Below are 25,905 nucleotides of genomic sequence, written 5' to 3'. Positions count from 1 at the left end.
CTCCCTCTCTCTCTCTGCCCCTCCCCTGCTCGCACACTGTCTCTGTCTCAAAAATAAATAAACATTAAAAAAATTTAAAAATCATTAAGAAAACAATTCATTGAAATCATGGCACTAAAAGTTTAAAGGGAGAAAATCCTATCATCTCGATTGGTAGAGAAAAAGCAATCAATTAAACTCTCTTTCCTTGAGGAAAAGTTCTGCAAATGTTTCATAACCTGATAAAGGACATTAAAAAAAAACTTATAGGAAGCATTATTCTTAATGATCACATAATGAAAATATCCCCTTTATAATTAATAAGAAAACAAAGATGCCCTCAATCACTTATTATACTTTATACAGGAGAGTCCAGTGAATACAATGAGGCAAGTAAAAAAAAAAATGTATATTTTAGGAAAGAAAAATACAAACTCATTATTGACAGATGATAGCATTGTCAAAGAAAATCCAAAAGAATCTATAGAAAAGGTTGATATTTGTAAGTTTAGGGAGGCTGCTGGAGGCAAAATCAATATAATATTGTTAATCATATTTTACATACAAGCGACAATTGAAATGAAATTTCAATTTAGAAAATGAGGGGTGCCTGGGTGACTCAGTCAGTTAAATATCCAACTTTGGCTCAGGTCATGATCTTGCGTTTTGTGAGTTCGAGCCTCACATCAGGCTCTGTGCTGACAGCTCAGAGCCTGGAGCCTGCTTCGAATTCTCTGTCTCCCTCTCTCTCTGCCCCTCCACTGCTCGTGAGCATTTTCTTTCTCTCTCTCTATCTCTCTCAAAAATAAATAAACATTAAATTAAAAGAAATTCAATTTAGAAAATGAAATTTTTAAATATGCTGTTTATAAGACTAAAATTTAAATATTTTGCATTGAATCTAATATGTGTAAGATATGTATGGGAAAAATTATAAAACTTTACTGAAAAATGTCGAATACCACCTACATAAATAAAAAGCCTTCCGGATAAGTGGAGATAGGACAGACAAAAGAAGAAATGGGATCCCCATTTTCCCAAACACAAAACAATTTCCACATGCACATTAAGGATGAAAATGTACAAGTTAAAACTATATACTGTTGAGAAGATGATATAGGAAAACTTATTTTTGTGGCTTTGGGTAAGGAATGATTTCTTAAATAGATTATATATTTCTATAAAGAAAAGATTGACAAATATGAGTCCACTAAAATTAGGAACTTATGTTTATTATAAAAGGACATCCAAAATGAGTGAAAATGCTGTAAAAATAAATTTGACGCATACACAGTGGACAAAAAAAAAAAAAAAAGATCATCCAGAATGCTTCTGCCTACAAAGATGGGCTAGAGACACGAACAAATATTCCACAGAAAACACAAAAGATCATTGGCAAATGTCCAGATACTCAACCTTATAATTAATCAGGCAAGTTGGAATTAATATCCTAATATTCTATGTCTTGTCCTTCAGACTGTCAAAAAATTTAGAATCCAGATACCAAATGCTTTGAGGATTTGGGAAAAAAAGGGAACTTCCATCAATTGTAATGGGAATGTGTATTTGTATAAACATTTTGGGAAACAGTTTGGCATCGCCAGGGGAAAACAACATGTGTATGCATATGGGGCTGCAATTCTACTCCTAAAAAATCCTGCACATGTGCACTGGGAGACACTCTGTTTGAGCATTGATCATACTCGCATAAGTGAATGAACGGATATATAAATTATGCACAAATACTAGGGGCAATGCGAGTGTCATCAACACAAGGGGTAGACACATTTTGGTCTACACTCTACATAGCAGAAACTGAATAAACCAGGGGCACCTGGGTGGCTCAGACGGTTAAGCAACGGACTCGACTCGGCTCAGGTCCTGATCTCACAGCTTTGTGGGTTCGAGCCCCTCAAGGGCCTCTGCCCTGGCAGCTCGGAACCTACTTGGGATTCTCTCTCTCCCTCTCTCTCTGCCCCTCTGCCACTGTCTCTGTCTCTCTCAAAATAAATGAATACACTTTAAAAAAAATAAAGAAATTGAATAAACTAGCTTCACATGGTAGCATGGATCGTCTTAAAAATAGAATGGTGAGTGCTGGTAAAAGCCCGTTTACAGAGGAATCAATTCCATATGATCGCAGTTTTGTAAGTTCAAAAAAATAAGACTACACAATATATGGAAACACATGCATCGGAGATTAAAGTAAAAATAGCGAGTCAATGTTTAAAACACAAAGTAGGATATTGGTTACCACAGGGAGGTGGGAAGAGTAGTTGTAACTGGGGATTGAAATATCTAGAGTCATGATAAATTCTATTTCTTAACCCCAGGCGTTAGTACACAGATATTCTAGTTAATCCTTACACCATAGCATTTGCTCTCTCTACTTTTGTGTGTGTGACATAGTTCGCGTCGCAAATTTAAAGAAACAAGTCTAACGATGTTAGAATCACAAATCTAAATGGATTCAGTTCTCTAGTTAGACTGAGGTTGTCATGTTAGATTCTTTAGAAAATCCAGATATGTGCCATTTCTAAGATCTATTTATGAAACAAAGACGGGAAACCTTGAAAATAAAGGGATGCGGAGAGAAATCGTGGAACTACTTCACACGGTTGAATTTCTATTCTCTGCCACTCATAGTTCTAGACACTTTATTTCATTTAATTTCAGAACCCTAAAAATGTAGGTGATGTTCTCATGTTTTACGGATAAGGAAGCTAGGCTCAGAGAGGTTAAGGAAGTTACGCGTGGTTACCAAAGTACTGTGACACCAAACAAAGGTGGTATTCAAACCCAATTCTCTTTGCACAGGACTGTGTCGCCCCTCCTAACACACAGGCTGGCCCGTCATAGCATTCTTGGGAGTGGGCGTTGACAGGGAGTGAGACAGGCGAATGTTTGGAAGAGGGTGCTTTCTGGAAGTGTTGGGCTGCATGGCTGCCGTGTCTATGGGGCACACGTGGTATTTAGACCAACTGCTGACAGAGACTTTGGGTTTGATGTTAGAAGGAGTAAAGGATGAACACAAAAATGAAACTACTGAAAGGGAAAGAATGGGTCCTGCAGCCAAGGGACAGCCCGGAACCGAGAGGAGAGGGATAGAGGAGATGGGGGGCAGGGAAGTGCCCCCCAAAGAAATTTCCCTAGGTTGATTTTCTTAGCCCAGAGGGTCTCCAACTTTTTGGTCTCAGGAATCCTTTCTTAAAATTACTGAGGCCCTAAAAAGCTTGTGTGTAAGTGTGTGTGTGTGTGTGTGTGTGTGCGCACACTATATTAGAAATTAAGGCTGAGAAATTTTTGTAAACACAAGAATATACCAGCACACATCCCCCTTAGCCTTCTAAGTAGAGCATTTTTGGAGAAAAGTTTGATAATAGATGTAAAACTATTAAAATGCTTACCATAAATTCATCCAGGAATTTAGCATAAGGGGTAAGGAAACAATCTATGACCACAGGTGTGTGTGTGTGTGTGTGTGTGTGTGTGTGTGTATCTGCTACACAATACAATTTGTTACCCCCCCCAAAAGGAAACCACAAATATGACCACAGGAAGAAACATAGTTAATACTTAATACCTGGCAACGTAAAGTAAAATATTTATGCCTGATTCTGGGTTCCAATTATCAAAACTCTGTGACATCATAGCTTTATCTATAAAATGGGAATAATTATAATATCCATTTCATAGGGGTGTCGTGAATATAAAACAAGACTATCCACTTCCAGTATTTCGAGTGGTTCCTGGCATATAGTAAGTGCTCCATAAACATTAAATATTTTTCCTATTACTGTGTGCGAAATTATAATCAGATAAATTTCACTTTATATCAATGTAGCAATTCAATGTATTTGCTTAAATGCATCCATAGTATATTAAGTAAAGGGTTAACAAGACGGCATATGCAACCTAGTTCTATTTTGGTAAAGAACAAATTTTTCAAAGAAATTCTGTGAATATGTACACAAGTCAACATTGAGTAGTTCAGGTTATTTGTGCATTTTTTTTCTTCTGTGTATCTGTATCATCTCATTTTTCTTTCTTTAATCCTTAACGACCAGCATGATAAACTGTTTTCTTAGAACTGTACAAGGTCCTGGCTGCCACCAGAGGGCGCTGGCGCCTGTGAGATTCTTCTGGCGCCAACGCTGAGGCTGGAACCCAGGTGGGCTGAAGAGGGGAAGAGCCTCAACCCCACAAGACAATGAAAGAGTAGATTCCTTCCAAACTACAAACAAATACCTGCACATTAGGAGCTACTGATACCAGGATCCCATCCCAGACAAATACATTAAAAAATAAATACATTTCTCCGATGATTCTAATGCCCAGCCAGGGTGGCAAATCTCTGATGCCCTAAGGAAGCTGAAAGCGACCTGATCCCAGGTGCCATGCAGGACTGGGAGGAGATAAGCTTGTAGTTCTCACTCCCTCAAAGATGTGGTCCACTTGCTGCGGTGGGCCCCCATCCACCCCCTAATCCACATCATTGGCTCGTCTTCCCTCCTTTCCCACCCCTGCCTCGCCCACCCTGGGAAACACCTAGGCTGCTGGGTCTCCTCCACCAGCCCCGGAGCACAGAGCAGGCACGGAGTTGACGGGGCTGATGCTCCCCCACAGACCACAGTCAATCCTGCTTCCTTCAGACACTGCACACAATGAGTTTTTCCCAATGCAAAGGCATCCTTCTTCCTTACCAAGCCCTGGAAGATGCTGTGTTCAAGACAGAGAGCTTTACCTACAGGTTCCTTGGCAGGGTGGAGTCAACGAGCCCTGCTCCTGTGCCACAGAGGACAGTGCCGGGAGGCTGGGGTGGAGGGACCCCTGCAATCTGATTTCTTGTGCTGCACACTTGGGTGTGAGCTGGCTGGCTTAGAGAACTCTGCTGCTCAGGAAGCAGGAAAGGGAGAGCATTCCTCAGGAATGCAGGCCATTAGTCCTTCCACCGCTTGTGAGGAGAACTACGTCTCCTCTGGGGTCTTCCAGAGGACGTCGTGTGGAATTCAAGAAGCATGCAACCGCCTAGTGGTTTAACTGGGATTCTCATTTCTGCACTGTTTTCTTTTTCCCCGATCGTCTTCTCTTCCCCTCAACGTGCTTCAGATGACGCTGACTGGAGATGAAGGAGGGAAAGCAGGTAGTTAGAATGTTTGCACCAGGAAAGGCTGATTTCTCCAGAAATGCCCAGAATTTCATTTGTTTGTTTGTGTCAGTGGAAGCGAAGGAGCCATAGCTTTAGATGTGCCCTCTCCGGAGCCTGTTGTAAAGATCTGAGGGACCGTGGCTTTGGAGAACGCTGGGGAGACTCAGCTCTCTCCGCAGCGAGGTTAGCTCTCGTTCCGGCCATGTCGGTTACCTGTGGCTGCCTGGCCTAACAGCCCAAATGTTAGTAACTTAAAACAGCTGTTTATTTTTTCTTACCACGCCGTGGAGTAGCTGGGGGTGTTTGCCTGTTGACCTTGTGGGTGTAGCTGAACAGCGGGGTCTTTCTGTCACCTTGATCTTGCCTCTTGGGCTTCTTTCAGGCTTCATGGTCTCGGGGAGCACAGGCTCAAAGGCCTCTGGACACTTAGTTCTGGAATTTGAACATCGTGTCCCCTGCATCCAGTCAGTCAGTGCAGGCAGGCCCCACGTGGGGAGAGAGATTCCATTTCTTGATGGAAAAAGTGGCAAGGCGTCTGTGGCCACGTTTCACGTATCACAGCATTTCTTACCGTGGGCACTGATCGGCGTTTGGAACCAATTAACTCTTTGTTTCGTGGAGCAGAGTTGGGGAGGGGTGCCCCGTGCATTAGAGGATGCGTGGCAACATCCCGGGCCTCTCCCCACTAGAGGCCAGTAGAGCGCACACACCCCAGTTGTCACAACCCCAAATATCCCAATATCCCCAGGCGTGGCCAAATGTCCCCTGGGGGTGGGGAGGGATCACCCCTATTAGAGAACCACTGACCTACTGCAAGTGTCGATTAAAAACTAAAAACGGAGTCTTGGTTTTTAGGACTTGGTATCAGCACCTACTATTCTGGAACAACGCTGACTCAAATCCGCTTATATAAATGGATATCCCCATCTGGACTAACTCATTTGGCCCGAACAACAAGTTCACAGGCCTGTTTGCGGACGGACTCAGTGACCCCTCTCCTGGGCCGTGTCAGGTGCACCATCTGATACAGACACTCCAAGCATCAGGAAGCAATCAGCCTTCCTTTTTGTCATTTCCCACGGTGAGGTCGCTCACCTGTCGTGGGCTTTACGCAGGCAGGACAAGCTAGTGGCGGCCGCCTCCGAAGAGAAGGGGAGAGGGGTTCAGCAGACGGATGTGAACGGAGGAGGCATGTTACAGTTTGTTGGGAGTTGAGTTACTTTTATGTTGTTCTCACATAAAAGGAAAATCTACCACCTCGAATGTTCCTAAGCTGCGGTTCGGAGTAATATTTGTGGAGTAGCATTCCTTATGGCTGCCTTTTATTATTTAAACAGAAGTTTCTTCCCGAGCCATTATGAATTTCCAGATTTTTCTTATGCTTCATTGTTCCCTACCCCCCCAATACCTGAGATTCAGTAATCATTACAAAATGATGCATTTCTGGCTTGAAAATGGCGTATATACCCATGCTATGACAATCTAGTTTTTTTCCAGCTCCTCAAGGCTGTTTGAGATGATGATGATCTTGGCTGAGAGGTGTTGCTGACACCATTATTTCTTGAGAGAGACTGAAGGACCCAGCATCTTTATGTTCAGAAAGCATCCCATTTTGTTGTCTCAGTTCTTTGATGTTGCCAGGAATCATTGAACTGTGAGAGGCTGAGAGGAAATTCATATTCCACAGGAAAAGGAAAAAAACAAAACAAAACAAAAAAACAAAACAAAACAAAACCGTGTTTGCTCCATCAAGGAGGAACAAAACACTGAGGTAGAACATTCTGCTTATGGAATGGAACACATGGAGAGGCCGGTAGTGAAAATCACCGCCAAGCCCATTCCCTGCTTATCTTTTATTTTTATTTTTATTTGAGTAGGCTTCGTGCCCAGGGTGGAGCCCAATGCACGGCTCAAACTCATGACCCTGAGGTCAAGAGTTGCACTGAGATCAAGGGGTCGAATGCTTAACTGACTGAGCCACCCAGACTCACCCCCGCCCCCCCGCTTATCTTTTAAATAAGGGGCTCCAAACGTTTATTTCTCATCATAAAAGAAACTGATTTGGGGAAGCGGGAGCCAGGTTGCGTGAGTTATCTGCGACACGAACACAGACTTAGCGCTACCTTCACAGGGCTGATGAACTGCTGACAGATTTTAATTGGAACCTACACATGAAAAAGAGAGACTCCTTTGACAGTCTATAAATAATCACAACACGGCGGAAATGTAACAGCTATAGAAATAGTTACAGCAAATAAGCGCTTCCTTTTGGAAGCTGCAAAGCCTTTTTCTCTTTTCTTTCTCTCGTTTCCCTCCACCCCTCCTCAGCTCCTTCTGCTGATTCATATATCCCTGCCTCCTTAGACCTAGAATGATCTCCTAATCCAGGTTTGTAATTCGGTTAGTGCGATATTTGGTCACTGCTGGTTTTCTTCAATACTGGGCCAGGGTAGTAGTGGCCTTGGCTTTTCACAAGTTCTGGTGTGTAGGATTTAAAACGTCATTGTCAGTAATGCATTGCTTTAGTTTCTGAAGCTCTGTGGGGCAGGAGCATCCTCGACTGTTGAAATCACCAAACAGGCCTTCTTTACCTTCTCAGGGGTGGTGTACCATTCCCAAACGTGGTTCACCCCAGTGGTAAGGTCTGGAAATCAGGGGCACGCTAGATCTTTGATTTACATGTGTGATGGTAAAGGGGTGAGGACTGGCTCTTCGAAAGCCACATACCTCTTATAGTACTTGGAGAATCTGACGACCTAGTGCCAGGGAACATATGTTGATTAAAGATGTCCCGGGAGACCTGGAGCCCTAATCTTTAAGCAAAACATGGGCTTCACTTTTTAAAAAAAAAATTTTAATGTTTATTTATTGAAAGAGAGAGAGAGCGTGCGAGCAAGGAAGGGACAGAGAGAGAGGGAGACACAGAATCCGAAGCAGGTTCCCCACTCCGAGCTGTCAGCACAGAGCCCAACATGGGGCTTGAACTCACAAACCGTGAGATCACGATCTGAACCGAAGTCGGGTGCTTAACTGACTGAGCCACCCAGGCGCCCCTGGGCTTCACTTTTGAACACCTTGCTTTTTGAATGGTGAAGGAGTCTACCCTTTGGACATGTGAGGTCATTTCACCAGAAAGCAGTGGTCTCAGAAGGTGATGAAGAATCTGTATGCAAATCCTCGTCTCAGGCTCTGTTTTCAAGGGGTTACTGAGGCCAGGATAGTCCCCCTGCCAACCCAAAGCACCCCAACCCCCACAAACAGCATAAGATAGAGAAAGCATTTAGAGTGACGTCCAGACAGAGGGAGGCATGCTTCCTGGGTGATAAGTGACTGACAGCAGGCATTTTGCATTCTGTCCACTGGAGGAAGCAGTTTCCTGGTGAAACAAAACTTCCTAGCAGTAAGCAGGTATGAGGATTTACAGTCTGTAGTTAGAGCAAAGAGAGGCCTGAAGCAAGGTGCTTTTTTGCAATTTGTGGTGGCGGCTCTAATAAAAGGCACAGAAAAAAGACGACAAGAGCTGGCTGCTCTATCTGAATGATGACCTAAAGAATCCAGAGAGGAAAAAAAAATGCACTTAGCCACAATAGTTTAAAGATTTACCTATTTTTATTAGGTTGTGTTTTTACTAGAACTTTACTGCACAGCCCTTTCAAATGTATATATGTAAGTATAACTACACCACGTAAACTGAAAAGCCCATTTCTTACTGAATTATATGAGATCAATCATTTACAGTCTTTTAATTGTCTTGATAAAGCCCTGAGTTAAAGAGCTCCTTCTGGTTTTGTTGCCAGCGTGTGGCAGGACAGGGAGGCAGTATCTGGAGTGACAAAGGTACGAAGGGATGTCACTGAAGGCTGCCCGGTCAGCGCTTATTCTCTGAGTGTCATGGGCTGAATGCTCTTCCCCTGAAGTCATAACTGAAGCCCTAACCCCTCACACCTCCGAATGTGACTGTATTTGGAGATTGGGCTTGGGCCCTAATCCAATCTGACTACTGTCCTTAGAAGAAGAGGACCCTGGGACACAGACACAGACGGAAGACCACGTGGAAGCTTAGGGAGAAGGCGGCCTCTAAAGCCAGAGCGGCCTCAAAAGAAACCAAGTGTGCCAGGGGCGCCTGGGTGGCGCAGTCGGTTAAGCGTCCGACTTCAGCCAGGTCACGATCGCGCGGTCCGTGAGTTGGAGCCCCGCGTCCGGCTCTGGGCTGATGGCTCAGAGCCTGGAGCCTGTTTCCGATTCTGTGTCTCCCTCTCTCTCTGCCCCTCCCCCGTTCATGCTCTATCTCTCTCTGTCCCAAAAATAAAAAACAAAACAAAACAAAACAAAAAACAAAACCAAGTGTGCCAATACCTTGACCTTGGACTTCCAACCTCCACAACCGCGACAAACCAAGCTTCTGCTGTTGAAGTGCCCCAGTCTTCGGGGTTTGGGGATAGCAGCTCTAGCAAACTCATACAGTGGGAAAGGTCTGCTTTGTATTTTCCCACTCAGAGCAATGGAAGAAAGTCGCCACGGGGGCTGTGATGAGGCTGTGGTTCCTAACCTTGAAGCAAGAAGTCAGGGATGAACTTCAGCATCCCGAAATCCCTTTAGCATCCTAGCCATTCCAGTAACTGAGTTTCCCTTGAGTCATTGTGATGGAATAATAAGGACCTTGGAATTCAGGGGATTCTGGTAACAGCCCCCCCCTACAACCTTTCCCTCCCCACTCCCCCAAACCTGCCCTCCTTCCCTCCCCCCCCCCCCCAGAAGGCATACAGGTTCAGTTTTGTCCTTGATCTTGCTGCCTCCTCAGAGGGGACTGTTTCTCCACCCACCCACATTCTCTTGTCTGAGCCTCCTCAGAACCAAAGGGTAACTTACCTGAAAGGAGCTTGAGCAGGCTTGACGGCAGGTAGAGCCTGGGGCAGTGGTTCTCAAACCGAGCATCCGGAATCAGCTGAGGGGCTCGTAAACTCCTTAACACAGATTGCTGGGCTGACCTGAGTTTCCGGAGAGTCAGGAGTTCTAGGGTGGGGCCTGAGAATTTGCATCGCTAACAAATTCCTGGATCATCTGCCGTTGCTGCCTCAGGGGCCTGTATATCTGGGGGCTGGCAGAAAGGGAAAACAGATCATTAGTCCTCACTTCTCTGGCTCCCATCCAAGCCACCCTTGCTCAGCACAGCAGATGGGATAGACTTTCTTTTTTAATGTTTGTGCCTATGTTTTAAATCAGGCTTCTGTTGAGGTAGATGCTGTCACAGAGGGTATCAGGAAAGAGTGTATGCTGTGATGACATTTGCCTCAAATGAAGTCGCTGACAGGCCAGGTGTATCCAAGATGAAGATATTCGAAAATTCCATTTAGCAAGAGCTTTTCTTTGAGGTCAGTGAGCTATCACGTGCCTTCTTAAAGTCTTATGTATTTATTTATGTTTCTCCACGGGTGAGAGTAAGCCTTAAGGGAAGGAAACTATGTACCTACTACGGTGATTGATAAACTAATCATGATAATTACATTTTTGTAGGGTATCTACTCTTCACTTTGAAGCCTTGAACTTCTGTGGAGCCACTGAGAGAGACAAAGAAAGTGCTCGTAGTAGTTATCACAGGAAAATGGAAAAGAGTGTTCTGTAAGAGTTATTATGTCAGTTGCTAACTGAGTGCCCTTTGATTGTGACTCGGAAGTTTTGAGTGTGTGTGTGACAATACTTAATATATTAGTAAAAGTCTATGTTGTAAGAATGAGTGGTATCAGTTTGTCAAAAACTCTTTGTTAGTTGGGATTTGAGTGTACTCACCGACTGCACCACGTACCTCCCTTTCTGACATTGAAATGTGAGGGCGGCACAGGTCAGAGAGAGAAGGCCCCCTGACCGCCGCGATCAGACTCCTCCGTGCCTTCCCGTGTTAGTTTAAGTTCTTCTGGTTGTGAGCGCAGTAGCCGATGCTAGCTAACAAGAGAAAACAAAACAGAACAAAAATGGGAAATGAAGGCAAGGGGGACTGGAATGACCCTGTTGGATCTAACCCAAACCCAAACCAAACGGGCTTACCACTGCAGGAGCCAGGGGAACCCCAGGAACTTCTGCGACTGGACCATCCTGGGGACCCTCTGTGTGTTGCGTTGCTGATCACGTAATGTGATCCAACCTCAAGAGCTGCTGGTCTCTGATTCTCCCCGTTCCACATTTTAAAATCTGACTGGCAAGCTCAGGGCAGGTGACTACCCCTGGGTCAATTAGCTATGGCCAGGAAGCTAAAGTCATGTCATGTAGGTGTGGACAGTGGGGACTCCTGTTGTCAGTGGTGGCCTCATGGAGGAAGGAATTGCTGTAAGTGGGGCAGCTATCCCACACTGTATCCCCTGCACACTGTTTTCACGTTGCATCCCAAGACTTCCCAGGTAGTCTTTGGTGAATTACACTTCCTTTCGACATCATCACCTCTCTTAAGGTGTTGTTCCAGAGTCAGTGTCCTACGCTCCAAGTTTACAGCCTTTGTTTTCTCCTCATCAGTCATGACCGCCATTCCTAATGCTCAGTACGTATATGAATGTGCCTGGGTTAACTTATACTGAGCAGTGAATAACATTGCTCAATAAATTTTTATTATTTTTTTACAATTGTGGCAAAACATAACAAAATTTACCATGTTAATCACCTTAAGTATACAGTTCTGTGGCATTAAATACATCCACACTGTTGTGCAGCCATCACCACCTTCTATCTCCAGAATTTTTCATCTTCCTCAATTAAAACTCTATTACCTATGAAACAATAGCTTCCCATTACTCTTGCAACCTCTAATCTGATTTCTGAATCTATGGATTTGGCTATTCCAGGTACTTTGTATAAGTGGAATTATACAGTATTTGCCTTTTTGTGACTGGCTCATTCATTTCGCACTTTCATCCATGCTTACTTAGCATGGGTCAGAATTTCCTTCCTTTTTAAGGCTGAATAATATTCTATTATATGTATATGCACAAAAGTTCATCTGTTTAATCTGTTGATGGACATTTGGGTTGCTCCCACCTTTTGGCTGTTGTGAATAGTGCTCCTTACAAACATGGGTAAACGTTTAATGTATTTTTTAAGTGTGCCATGTTAAGAAGTCAAAGAAAATAATCTCTACTCATGAAATCTCAGGACAAATGGAGGGTAGGAAATGAAAGAATTAAACGTTCCCTTGCTGCCAAATAATACCGGTAGTATCTATCCCATCTCTTCAGATGGGGGATTCTACGTGGACTTGTTTGCATGCTTTTCATCTGACAAAATACTAGGTAACACAGCGTCCAGTGTCGTTGGGTTTGTTTTGTATCACCGCAATGATGGCACAAGGGAGAGACCGTTTAAATAGCTCAAGATACCTAGTAATAATTTCATGTAATAATTGTAATTGCCATCTGAAAACACATCACACCTGCCTTACTAGGTAATTCCTATTTATCCACCTCCTCCTTTCCTGCATGTTAACCAAACGCTTTGCAAATTTAAAAAATATTACAAGGGATTTTCTTTTCAAGGAATATTTTCAAACTGTTCATTGACTCATTTTATGTGTTATGATTGATGACAAAAAAAAAAAAGATGGTTCTTGCCAGTGCCTTCAAAATTGCTCTTGAAAACGTGGACTATTTCTTCTAGTGGAAAAGGCAACAAAACTACATGTCTCCTAAGACAAGAAGAAGTAAAAATCAACTTGGTACAAATTCTACAATTAGGTTTTTAGTAGTTTTTAGTAAGGACTGTCATCATGGTCACAAATTAATACTATGTCACGTCAGTAACATTTCTGAATGATATTTCAGGATCCTCTCCCATGTATGGTTCCAGGTGAGAGTAGCCTAAAGAGCCATGTGCAGAAGGTGGAAATAAAGCATCCACAGTTACTCCTGAAGGTCATTAAAGTTATGATGACAGACAGATGTAGGGGTGCCAGCAGGTTCCAGTTTGTCTGTGATTTCCTCCACTCCATGGTCAGCTCTTCTTCCCAGCTACTCACCCTGTTTCCCAACAGTGGCCCCAGGTGGCCGGTGGCAGACCTACAGAAGCAGTAACTAAACAGAGGTCACAGCTTCCCATAGACTGTCCCAAGAGCCATCCCTCCTCAGTACCATTTTGGCAGCTGAACATGCTTGGTTTCTCGGATTGACCGGGGCTCGTGACAATCGGGGGAGGGGCAACAGGACTACCTGCCTCTTTGTCTGCACCTCTGTGTTCAGAAGCAGCAATCAGTGATCAGAACAGAGATCTCTGATAATCAGAGAAGCTCGCCATGGCTCCCGCAAGCTCTTTGCAAGTTGCTCCAGGAATATGCACACGGGTGCTTGGGGGTGGGAAGTGTGTGGACCACCAATGCCCCCTCTACTTCTGGAAACATGTCAGTGATGCATTTAAATCTAATAGAGTCAGAGAACTTATTCCAGATTCTCATCATTTAGGTTCTCCTCCCCTGAAACCACTTCCAGTGCCAATAATCATCAATCAGGATTCAGTGAGAGGAGCAGAATTTCCACAGAGAATAAGATATTTATGCAGAAAGTCGGTTGTACATAATTGTGGGAGGAGCTGGGGCAAGTAAAGTCTTGCAAGCTAAGTTAGCAGATCAGAGAAGTCACCAACCAGTCAATCTGAAAAGCCAAGCATGAATTTACTCCACTTACAATAATGGATAGAACAACCAGACAGAAGATAAGTAAGGACATAGATGACTTAAAACAGTTTAATAGACTAACTAGATCTGACAGACACATACAGAACACCCAACAGAAGCAGAATACATTTTCTTCTCAGGTACATGTGGAACATTTTCCAGGACAGACCATATGTTAGGCCACCAATTAAGTCTCAATATATTTTACAAGATAGATATCATGTAAAGAATCTTTTCTGGCCACCATGGGATGAAGTTAGAAATCAATAGCAAAACTGGAAAATTCAAAAAAAAAATTGTAGAAATTAAACAACACACTTTTAAACAACTAATGGAGCAATGAAGAAATCCCAAGGGAAATTAGAAATACTTAGAGACAAATGAAAACAAACACACAACACTTCAAAACTTATGTGATGTAATGAAAATGATGCTAAAAAAGAAAAATACAGCTTTTAACACTAACATTAAAAAAGAAGAAAAATCTCAAGTCAACAACCTAAATTTACAACTTAAGGAACCAGAAAAAGAAAAACAAACTAAATCCAAAGTCACAGAAGGAAGGAAATTATAAAGATGAGAGCAGAGATAAATAAAGCAGAAAATTTTAAAAAGAAAGACAGAAAATGAAATTAAAAGCTTATCTCTTGAAAAGATCAACAAAATAGACAAATATTTAGCGACATGGACTAAGATAAAAAAAAAGCGAAATTTCAAATTACTAAAATAAAAAATGTAAGTGAGGACATTAGTACTCATTCAACAGAAAAAAAAGGATCATAAGACAACTAAAAAGGAGTGCTATGAACAATTGTACACCAAGAAGTTGGATAAACTAGATGAAATGGGCAATTTCTAGAAACATAAAACCTACCAAGATTAACTCATGAAGAAATAGAAAATTTAAATAGACCTATAATCAGTAATCAAAAATCTCCCAATGAAAACAACAAAATCCTTGAACCTAAATGGCTACACAGGTGAATTCTACCAAACATTTAAAGAACAAATACCAATTCTTCTCAAACTTTTCTAAGAGAATTGAAGAGAACACTGCCTAACTTATTGTATTACTATATCTTATTACTGTGATACAAAAACCAGACAAAGATGCTGCAAGAAAAGTACAAACCAATACCCTTTATGAATATTGATGCAAAAAATTTCAACAAAATACTAGCAAACCAAATTCAGCAGCAAATTAAAAAGATTGTATAGCTTAAGTAAGAGGGATTTCTTTTTGGAATGTAAGAGTGGCTCACCATGTGAAAATCAAAGTAATACACCAACCACATCAACAAAATGCAGGGAGAAAACATGGATCATCTCAACTGATGCAGAAAAAGAACTTGACAACATTCAATACCCTTTAATGACAGTACTCAACAAACTGTGAATAGAAGGAAACCACTTCAACATAATAAAAGACATATATGATGGGGCGCCTGGGTGGCGCAGTCGGTTAAGCGTCTGACTTCAGCCAGGTCACGATCTCGCTGTCCGTGGGTTCGAGCCCCACGTCAGGCTCTGGGCTGATGGCTCAGAGCCTGGAGCTTTTTTCCGATTCTGTGTCTCCCTCTCTCTCTGCCCCTCCCCCGTTCATGCTCTGTCTGTCTCTGTCCCAAAAATAAATTAAAAAAAAAACATTGAAAAAAAAAAAGACATATATGAAAAACCTACAGTGAACGTCATACTCGATGGTGAAAGACTAAAAGCTTTTCCTCTATGACAGGGAGTAAGGCAAAGGTGTCTGCTTTCACCTCTACTTAACATAGTACCAGAAGTTCTAGCCAGAGCAATTAGGCAAGAAAAATAAATAAAAGTCATCCAAATTGGAAAGGAAGAACTAAAATGATGTGTTTGTAGATGATTTTATCTTATCTGCAGAAAACCCTAGGGATTCCACAAGAGAATATTAGAAGAAATGGATTCAGCAAAGCAGCAGGGTACAAATTCAACATACAAATATCAGTTGTATTTCTGTACATGAACAATAAACAATTTGAGAAAGAAATTATAAAAACAATTCCATTTACAATACCATTGCAAAGAATAAAATACTTAGGAATTAACTTAACCAAGGAGATGAAAACTTGTACAATTAAAATTAAAAAGCATTACCAAAATAAGTTAAAGATGTAAATAAATGGAAACACAACCCATGTTCATGGATTGGAAGATTTAATTTTGTTAAAATATCAATACTACAGATTTAATGCAATCCCTCTCAAAATCCCAATGACATTTTTTCACAGAAATACAATAACTGACCCTTAAATTAATATGGAATCTCATGGGACCTTAAATAGTCAAAACAATCTTGAAAAAGAAAAACAAAACTGAAAGATTCATGCTTCTTGATTTTAAAACTTAGTACAAAGCTATAGTAATCAAAACAGTATGATATTGGCATATCTCAACCAATAAAATAGAAGAGAGAGACCAGAAATAAACCCTGACATATACAGTCAAATAATATTTGACAAGGGCACCAAGACAATTCAATGGGGAAAGGAAACCTTTTCAACAAATGGTACTGGGAAAACTGGATATCTACAGGCAAAAGGATTAAGTTGGACCCTTACACAAAAATTTATTCAAAATAGATCAAGGACCTAAAAGTAAGACCTAAAACAATAAAACTCTTAGAAGAAAACATAAGAAAAAAAGCTTCAAAACATTGGATTTAATAGTGATTTTTTGGATAGGCACCAAAGACATGGGTAACAAAAGAAAACATAGATGTATTGGAGGACTTTATACAAATTTTAAATTTTTGTGCATCAAAAGACACTATCAGCAGAGTAAGAAGGCAGCTCACAGAATAGAAGAAAATATTTGTAAATCATATATCTGACAATGGATTAGTATCCAGAATATACAGAGAACTCCTAAAACTCAACAACAGAAGACAAAAACAACAAAACAAAACAAAACAAAACAAACAAACAAACAAACAAAAACCAGTTCAAGAATGGGCAAAGAAATTGAATAGACTTTCTCAAAGGAAGTTACAGGAATGGCTAATAAGCACATGAAAAGGTTCTCAGTATCACTAATAAGTAGGGAAATGCAAATCAAAGCTACAATGAGATCTCACCTCACACCCATTGGGATGGACACTATACTTTGTTAGTTTGTTTTTAATTTTTTAGTTTTGGGATGGCTACTGAAGGAAGAAACCAACAACCAGAAACCAACAAGCTTTGGTGAGTACGTGAAGAAAGTATAACCCTTGTTACACTGCACTACTAATGCTAATGTAAAATGGTACAGTTGCTATGGAAAACTGGTTCCTCAAAAAAAATTAAAAATAGAATTAACATATGACCCAGAGATTCCACTTCTGGCTATATACCCCAAATGATTGAAATCATGGTCTCAAAGAGGTATTTGTACATCCATAGTCATAACAGCATTACTCACAATAGGTAAACATGGAAACATACCGTCCATTGATTGATGAATGGATAAGCAAAATATGGAAAATGTAAACAATGGAATCTGGTTCAGCCTTAAAGAGGAAGGAAGTTCTGACCCATGCTAAACATGGAAGAATCTAGAAGACGTTACGTTAAATGAAACAATCCAAATACTGTATGGTTCCACTTATATGAGGTACTGAAAAGTAGTCACAATCATACAGATATATAGTAGAATGGTGGTTGTCAAGGGTTATGTGGAGAGAATAGGGAGTTATTGTTTAATGGCTATAGAGTTTTGCGAGGCCTGGGTGGCTCAGTCGGTTAAGAGTCAGAGTCTTGATTTTGGCTCAGGTCATGATCTCATGGTTCACGACATGAGGCCCTGCTTGGGTTTCTGTCTCCCTCTCTCTCTGCCCCTCCCCTAGTCACACACACACTCTCTCTCTCTCTCTCTCTCTCTCTCTCTGTCCAAACAAATAAACATTTTTAAAAAATATTAAACAACTGGCCTGACAGAACAGTAGAATGGCCTTTTGAAGACTAAGCCACAGCAATAGCTATGTGGCAATACTTTATAGGCCTGGAGAATATACTGTAGAATGTGTCATATTCTCTGAGTTAGCAGCCAGTATGCGTTGGTGTTTCTCCCATAGCCATGATTCATGTGTCCAATAATCAAGGGACAGAAATGGGAGTGATTCCTCTCACTATCATCCCTAATGACTTACTAGTGACATGGTTGCTTCTGAGAGGCTGCAAGTTTGGGTTCTGCTGGGTCTAAAGATTTTAGTTCTCAAGGAAGGAATGCTTTCAACAAGAGACACAGTTTTGGTTCCAGTCAGCTGGAATTTAAGATTGCCATGAGGGTTCTTGGGATCTTTGTGCCAGTGAACCTGCAGGCAATGATGAGAGTTAGGTGATGCTGATGCTGTTGATTCTGACTGTCAAGGGGAAATTTGCTATTACACAATGCTAGCAACGACGTTATCTGGAATGCAGGAGGTCCTGATGGTGCCTGTTCAAATTCTTATGTCCTCTGATGTAAAATGACAACAGCCTGACGTAGGCAGGAATGCTCCTGGCACAGAACTTTCAGGAATGAAGGTTTGGATCACCCAAAGAGAATCACAACCAGCCAGTCTGCTTGCTGAAAGGGAAGGGAATATGAAATATAAACATTGTCCTTGTCTTTTTCCCCCACTTCAGCTCTTCATTTGTCTAATTTAAGATAGGGTAACAGTGGTTAACTTTGTCGTATCTCAGTATTTAAGCTACAGGATGGCAGAGGGTTGGCTGTGAGAAGAATGAACATCACTCAAAGAAGAATGCGCTGAATTTATATTGTCTTTTTTAGAGAGAGCCTTCGTGTGTTTTCAGTTGTGTGAGAGATCGTTGTATCACGTTAGGTGATTTTCTCATGTCTTTATTTGTAAGTTAAATATGGCTAAAGGGGTGTGTATGGATGCCAAGTTAGTGACAGATGGACTCTGGTGTGTGTGTGTGTGTGCGTGTGTGTGTGTGTGTGTTTAATGTTTATTTATTTTTGAAAGAGAGAGAGGGAAAGAGAATCCTAAGCAGGCTTCATACTGTCGGTGCAGAGCTGACGTGGGGCTCAAACTCACGACTGCGAGTTCATGACCTGAGCCAAAATCAAGAGTCAGATGCTTAACCGACTGAGCCACCCAGGCGCCCCAGACTCTGGTGGTTTTTTTTGTTTTTGTTTTTGTTTTTTTAACTGTGTCAACTCAGTTAAACTGGATCTATTTTTCTCGGAATATATTGTCTTGTATGCTTCTGAGTTAGAGCTGGCCAAAAGACCAATTTGCAGAAGGGGGAAGCGAAGCAGCAGTGGGGTTACAGCAGACATAGAGGGGCCAGTGGGATCCAGCTTACCTTCTCCCTCCTCTGTTCCATGCCCAACTCTTCCTCCCAATGGATGACCATTTGGAACAATGGCAGCCCCGGTCCCACCCCCGATACTTGGTGGTGGACCCATGGAGGGTAGTACCCGGAGACATAGCTTCCCACAGCAATCCCGGGAGTCTCCCATTCTGGTGGTTGGACATGCTTGGCTTTCCACGCTGCTGACTCCTTCTCTGACACTCCGAATTCCTTTCTGGAACTTCATTTCCCCCACCTCCTCCTCCAAAGTCCTAGGTCCCATTCCTGTACTAAATCCCTTGCCCCAGGACTCACAATGCTCCACCTTTCGGATTGAATTCTGACTCGTTCAACATGCTGTACCAAACCTGATGAAGGCATTTCCGAGTAGTACATGATTGAGAGAAATGCCTTCTCCAGGAAACCTAGATAGCTGTTGATGCTTATGACACTATCACTGGCCAGTAATAATAATAGCATGCGTTTACCCAACATCGACTATGTGTTAGACCCAGGGCCTTATCTACCTTACATTACTTATCCCTCACACAGACCTTCTGAGGTAGGTTACAATCGCCTTCCTATTTTGCAGGTGAGAAAATGTTTGGGGCTAGCTCAGAGCTGAGAATGCATGTTCTCAAAAACTACGTGCATAATTCGTCTCCACTGGCCACGCAGAAAAATTGTCCCTTTACATATCAGTGTCCGCCACTAGAATATGACATTTCAAGGTCAAGAAGTACATCCTTTTACTATCTTCACTGTTAAACATAAAATCTGAAAATTAGAAGGTTTCCGAAAAATGTTTGCTGAATAAATGCACACATAAAAGGAACATGAGTAGAAGATGCGGCCAGCATAGTACTTCTGGTCAAGAAAAACTGGCTGTGCGCCTGGTGATGGATTTATTAACATTTCTAGGGTGTGAGCCCCTCTACATAAAAGAATTCAGAAAGAATACGGAGTGAGATTATGCTATTGATGGAATAATGATGATAGAAATATTTATTATCTGGGTTACCTCACATTTTAACCAAGGGGTGAGGGCAGCCCCGAAGGACATTCATTTTATGTATAAAAGTGTATGCTTTGACCAGGGCACTTAATTTTACTTTAAGGAGTACATACATCTACTGAACAGTAGGGGGAGTAAGATGCAGGGAAATCTAAAATTTTAGAACACTTCCTATAAAAAGCGTGAAGATATCTGAGTCATGGAGGGATAAAAGCATGAGAAAGTGATTTTACACAAAACAGCCGGAAAATGGGGTCTTGCTATATTTTATTTTATTATTTTTTAATTTTTTTATTTTTTTGGTCTTGCTATATTTTAAATACTGACTTGTGTTTAAAATGTTTTGAAATTGCTCACCAGAGCTTTGGCATCGTAGCACACAGTTCAAGGTAGATTTGGCCACGATCAGGTGTAGGTGTTCAAATAAGGATAAAACCGAATAGATTGTTTTTAACCTAAATTAACTGATTCATTCTTTAAGGGTGGTAAAAATTCCCACCATGTTTTTTGCTAATTAGGCCCAGACTTGAACCCTTTACCGTGGTCTATGGAAAACCAAAATTGGAGTGAAAAATGATACTCTTTAAATGAGCTTCCCTAGGCAAAATATAGTGTAAGATAAAATTTGCGTCGCTATTGCTGTGTTTTGCTTGTTTTGTGAAGAAGGATTATATTCTGCTTTGAAATGCAAGAAGAAATTCATAGACTTGTTCTATGAAGTCTAAACTAGAGAGAATCTAGTTCACTTCAAGCGTATGACATCGCCACAAGTGAATACTTATGGAGTTACACTTCCGGAAGAGTCCTTTGAACACTCTCCACAGCAAATCTTCCCTAACAAATGCCCCCAGCTGGCGTCAGAACAAACATAAACTCTTTCAAAGTTATTTTGACCACATCTGAATTTTCTAATTAGAGTCTAGGAAAAAAAAAAAAATCCTGTGTATTCTAACTGAGCAGAAGAGTTGCATAATGAATTATTCCTATTTTATTTTAATTTAAATATGCAAATTTAGTCTGAAATCAATTCCAGTGCTTGTACAGTTGACATTTGTTTGGTTCAATTTCACTTTCAGGTTTTGTTTTTTGTTTTTGTTTTTGGTTTTTTTTTAGTCTTATGAAGCCCACTTGGCAAAGCCCAGAGCTCTCCAGCGTCCAGGTCTTTACTTAGCTCATAATATTGACAATAGCGGGCTTCAAGAGGACGTAAACGATGCCATATGACAACCAAAACATAATCTAAAGACCATAGGATTCTTCACTGAGTTTTACGTATCTACTCTGCTAGCATAAATATGAACAAATTCATTTCTAAACCTGATCTGTAACAGAATTCTGTGGCAAAGAAATCAACTTTGGGTGTTGGTGGATTGTGTAAGACAATCTATGTCGGAGGCTTGAAGCAAGGGTTTTCTAACTGTGCCATACTTTCTTACCAGGCAATTTTTCCTAGACCTCAAAACAAAGTAGTGCGTTGCAAAGATGACCTTGCTCTATGATGCCCTGGGTTTACTGATGCACCCATGCACATGTCTGAGATGTCCTCTGGTCTGTAACTTTTGCAACTCAAAATCCAAGGTATCCTTCCACTTAATGCTTCCATCATCAATCCCAGTTTTTATTTCAACAGCCTGATTCAACAGGCCTAATTCCAGGCCAAGATCTGGAAATCAATCTCAGGCATTCAGATCAGTTTCAGGACATTGTGGTAAAAATGGTCCAGATTTTAAGAGTTCCTCTGGCTCATCTTCTCAACAATCTCTCCTTCCTCTCTGTCTTTAAGATGTTTATGGAGTGCTTGTGAATCAAAATTTTCAATGGCTGGAGTTTTCATTCTGACCCCCACCAAATATCTTACTGCTGTCTTTCCATAATTCAGTGTGCGAGGCGATACTCACTCGGCTCGCCACTGAAGTTGTTCTTCCTAACATCCGTAAATGAAATCAAAGACGAATGAGGTGGACACTCCTAGGACCTTTTCATTTTCAGTGGCTAGAAAGGTTCTTCATTCAACCACCAGCTCCAGGGGCTACAATCCAAAACAGCCTTGTGGAACTGGAGCTTACAATTGCCTTGCTCATGACTGTGGGAGCATGGCTAAATAATTATACATCTCAACCATTGTGTAAACCAGTTTAATTAACATTTTCCAGGCATGTCACATTTATACAATCACTAAATAATTTTCAAAAATTATGTTGCATTAGAAATTGCTACACATCAACTCGGATTGTTTTTACTCATGGCTCTAATCATGCCTGAAATACGTTTTTGTTTGTTGGTTTTCGTTATCACCTTATTTATTTATTTATTTTACTATTACTCGGTACTTCCATTGGAGATGATTCATACTTACTGGCTGGCCAGATGCTCTATTCAATTTATTTGTAAGTGTTATGTTTAATTGCCATCAACTTCATCAAAGCTGGCATTTTTTAAAAAGCAGCTATAGCATTATTAAGTTTCCTTTCCATTCATGTTGTGATAAAAGAAATCTTGGAAAGCATTCACCCCCATATCTCAACTTAGAACGCGCCATGAAAATAAAGTTTTCTCGAGTCCAACGTTCATGGGATTTAAGAAATGAGGAAGTTGCAGAGGCACATTTTTGTTGTGTTTTGGCTTTTGGGCAGCACATGTTTCAAGAAGATATCGTCCAATTCGCTCTCTATTTGAAAAAATATAAAAAAACTGGGTGCAAGCGACTACTATAGTATTAGTAACATACTCAAATTATTTTTGTTCTCCTGTAAGCCTGTTGTTGTTTTGTTATTGTTATTATTATTATTATTACTATTATTATAAATGTATTCGTTTTTTTCTAAAGTAGTAATCTCAAGCAAGCAAGACTAATAAATCAAGAAACGTTCTCAGGCATGAAACTGAAATGAATACAGATGATTCTGAATGATTAAGAATACAAGTGGAAGAAATTGTACAATCAAGTGCACAAGCACTGAGGTTATATTTTGTGCTCCATATTTTGCGTGTGTTTGTGCTCCAAACGCATCGAGATGCGTGGTTATATAAGCTGAAGGATTAGCAGTTAGGTCACCAAATTAGTCTTTTGAATTTTCTTGCTCTATCAAGAATTCAATTTGCTTCCTGACATCATTTACCATGCTGTATTAACCATAGTACTTTATCTATCAGTATTTCCAAATTATAAGCCTCTTACCCATAAATATATCTTCTATGAAAGATTTATTTGGCGGCTGTGACAATAAAACCGCAATTGACAGTATCTGTTGGACTTTATGCGCGATGGAAAGTGCTTTGGCAAAATTCTCACTTTGGTGGATTAGAAAAAAGAATAAACACATTTCATACTTTTGCCTTCACTGCTTGAAGTGCTAAAAAGATCTTGGAGAAAACAAAATATGGGGAATTCAAAAAAAACAGAAGAAAACTATTTTTTTTTTTTTTTTTTACTTTAAGGGAATATTTGTATTGAAAAGTAGATTATTCTTGGAGGGGAGGTATCTTTTAGTTGGAAGCTTTGTGAGTAAATGAAGTATTTAGGCTGCATGTATACAGTACCAAACAATTATTCTGGCTGAATCTGGTTTTGTAACTATCCCGAAATGATTGCCTGTTTAGGGGCACCTGGGTGGCCAAGTCTGTTAAGGTATGACTTTGGCTCAGGTCATGGTCTCTCAGTTCGTGAGTTCGAGCCCCACACTGGGCTTTGTGCTGACAGCTCAGAGCCTGGAGCCTGCTTGGGAGTCTGTGTCTCCCTCTCTCTCTACCCCTCCCTTACTCATGCCCTCTCTCTCTCTCTCTCTCTTTCTCTCAAAAATAAACATTAAAAAAATTGTTTAATTAAAAATTTAAAAAATTATTGCCTGTTTAGAAATTAGAAAGCACAGTCTTTTGGTGCCAATTTGTAAAGAATGCTTGTACATGTCTTGTACACATTCATAAAAGGATAACTAAGCCTGAACTAATCTTCATTTTTGCTAGGAACATGAAAGTGAGGGAAAAGATCACAATGGGATTCTTTATTAACAAAGATAAATTATTTTTGATCTACTATAAATGACGTTGCAAATTGCTGTAGAAATACATTCAATTATCGGGTCTAGATTCTGCAAAAATGCCCTGTAGCCCGCTAAAATATCCTCAAGTTTATCCAAGCCTCACAGTACATGGATCAATGCAACATTATCCACCATGCCGGAAACATACAAAGCATTCCCAAATAGCAGATTCCCCACCCAGCTTTATTCCTTAATACTACATCTCGAGAAATGGTTTCCCACACCTGAACATTTAAATTAAACTGTCATTTTAAAGCAGTATATAATTCAGCAAAAATCATTCTTGCTCATGAAGATGGTGTGGGTCCAATGAGAATATGGTTCATTCGTCCATGTACCGATCCTTCTCAGTATTCAAGAATTCTGGCCAGTTGAAGTCAGTTATAAATAGGGAGTAATTAGATATCTAACGGTAAAGAGTATACATTTTGAGTCTTTTAACACCCAAATCACTTTCATCTTAATTCCAAATATGTTTCTACTACTTATAAGAGGAGATAGAGAGATGGACAGACAGATAGATACGGGTTTTGTTGGTTTTTTGTTTTGTTTTTCAAAATAAGCATTTCCCTCTGAGATTATGGGGGTTCTGGGGAGAAGTCAAGTGTAAGTTATCTTCTGAAAGTCTAACTTGCTGAAGTGCATTTTGCATCCACGTAGTTGCTCATGCTGGTTCCACTGTTCTCCACCTTTTTGCACCTCGCTGACATTTTCTTCATATCTCAAGATTCAGCTGTAGGGTCCACATCGTAACTCTCTCGTGACGCTCGCATTGTATTGAAATTATTGGTTATGTGCCTGTGTCCATGAGATCTGCAAGACCCTGTGGTCTGGAATTATGTCTTATAAGGTTTAATCTTTTCCACCTAGCACAGCACCTGCCTGACTTATGATAGGCAGTTAAAATGGATCTTGAAAAAGACATAAAGCACTTTAACCCAAAATGAATTATGTATTTTACTGAAAGGGCAGCTGCTTCCAACAAAGCTGTTTACTCCTACAGGTGAAATTATTCTCTTGTAAGTTATGTCTGTACAAAATGGAGTGATGAGGCAATTGTAAAACAAAGCCATGGCCAAAGTCCTACACAAAGACAAAGCAGATTTTTGGCCTGCTTTGCTTCAGTTGTCCTAATACACCATTACAACTAATCACTGGCATATTTTCTTCCTTTGACAGTATAGACATAAAGATCCTCAGATTTCTCAACATAAAAGCAATTCTTTGTAAATTTGACCGTAAGTTTCTTTCCTGCTATTAAACATTTTTAGATGTTCAGCAGTTCTCAGACTCAAGTGGATTTGTGTCGATAGCACAATGTTATGTTGAATTTCTTAAATACTGAAAAATACACAAATTAATGTCCAACTCTGCATTTGCTGAAAGATTTTCTAAAGAATAAAATTTACTGTAATGTTTCAGTTTAAGACACTTGTCTACAAACAAAGGATCTCCAAGCCAAATGATCACGTGCTCATTTGTGAAACAAAAAGCTTTCATAGCGACTCTAATCTGACTTCATCTTTTTCTTCTTTTCTTTCCCCAAGATTCTCTTTTTCTTCCACTTCTGGGTTTACGCCCCATTTTCTTCCCATGTGATTGACAGTCAACCTTCCTGCCCTTAGTAGGGCTGATTCTCAGTGTGGTGTCCTAAGCAAAGGTAAGCCTCACACGTTATTGCAACAGACACATGTTTTGTGACATTCCAGGTGAATCTGCATAAGCTTTTTTAGTCTTTGACTGGCAACATCCTGAGCAAAAAAAAAAAC

General features: G+C 40.7%; 1 long non-coding RNA gene across 1 annotated transcript; it reads left to right on the top strand.

Annotated features, from left to right (window-relative positions):
• Positions 1-9,888: 9,888 nt before the first annotated feature.
• Positions 9,889-10,809, top strand: LOC125149515 (uncharacterized). Its single transcript, XR_007145955.1, has 3 exons — positions 9,889-10,028; positions 10,352-10,500; positions 10,643-10,809. It is a non-coding gene; the product is annotated as an uncharacterized LOC125149515 (long non-coding RNA).
• The last annotated feature ends 15,096 nt before the right edge of the window (positions 10,810-25,905 follow it).

This window comes from Prionailurus viverrinus, chromosome D3, assembly GCF_022837055.1.
Source record: "Prionailurus viverrinus isolate Anna chromosome D3, UM_Priviv_1.0, whole genome shotgun sequence".
Lineage (NCBI taxonomy): Eukaryota > Metazoa > Chordata > Mammalia > Carnivora > Felidae > Prionailurus > Prionailurus viverrinus.
Note: the sequence above shows the minus strand (reverse complement) of the source record. Positions and strands in the feature narration are given on the sequence as shown.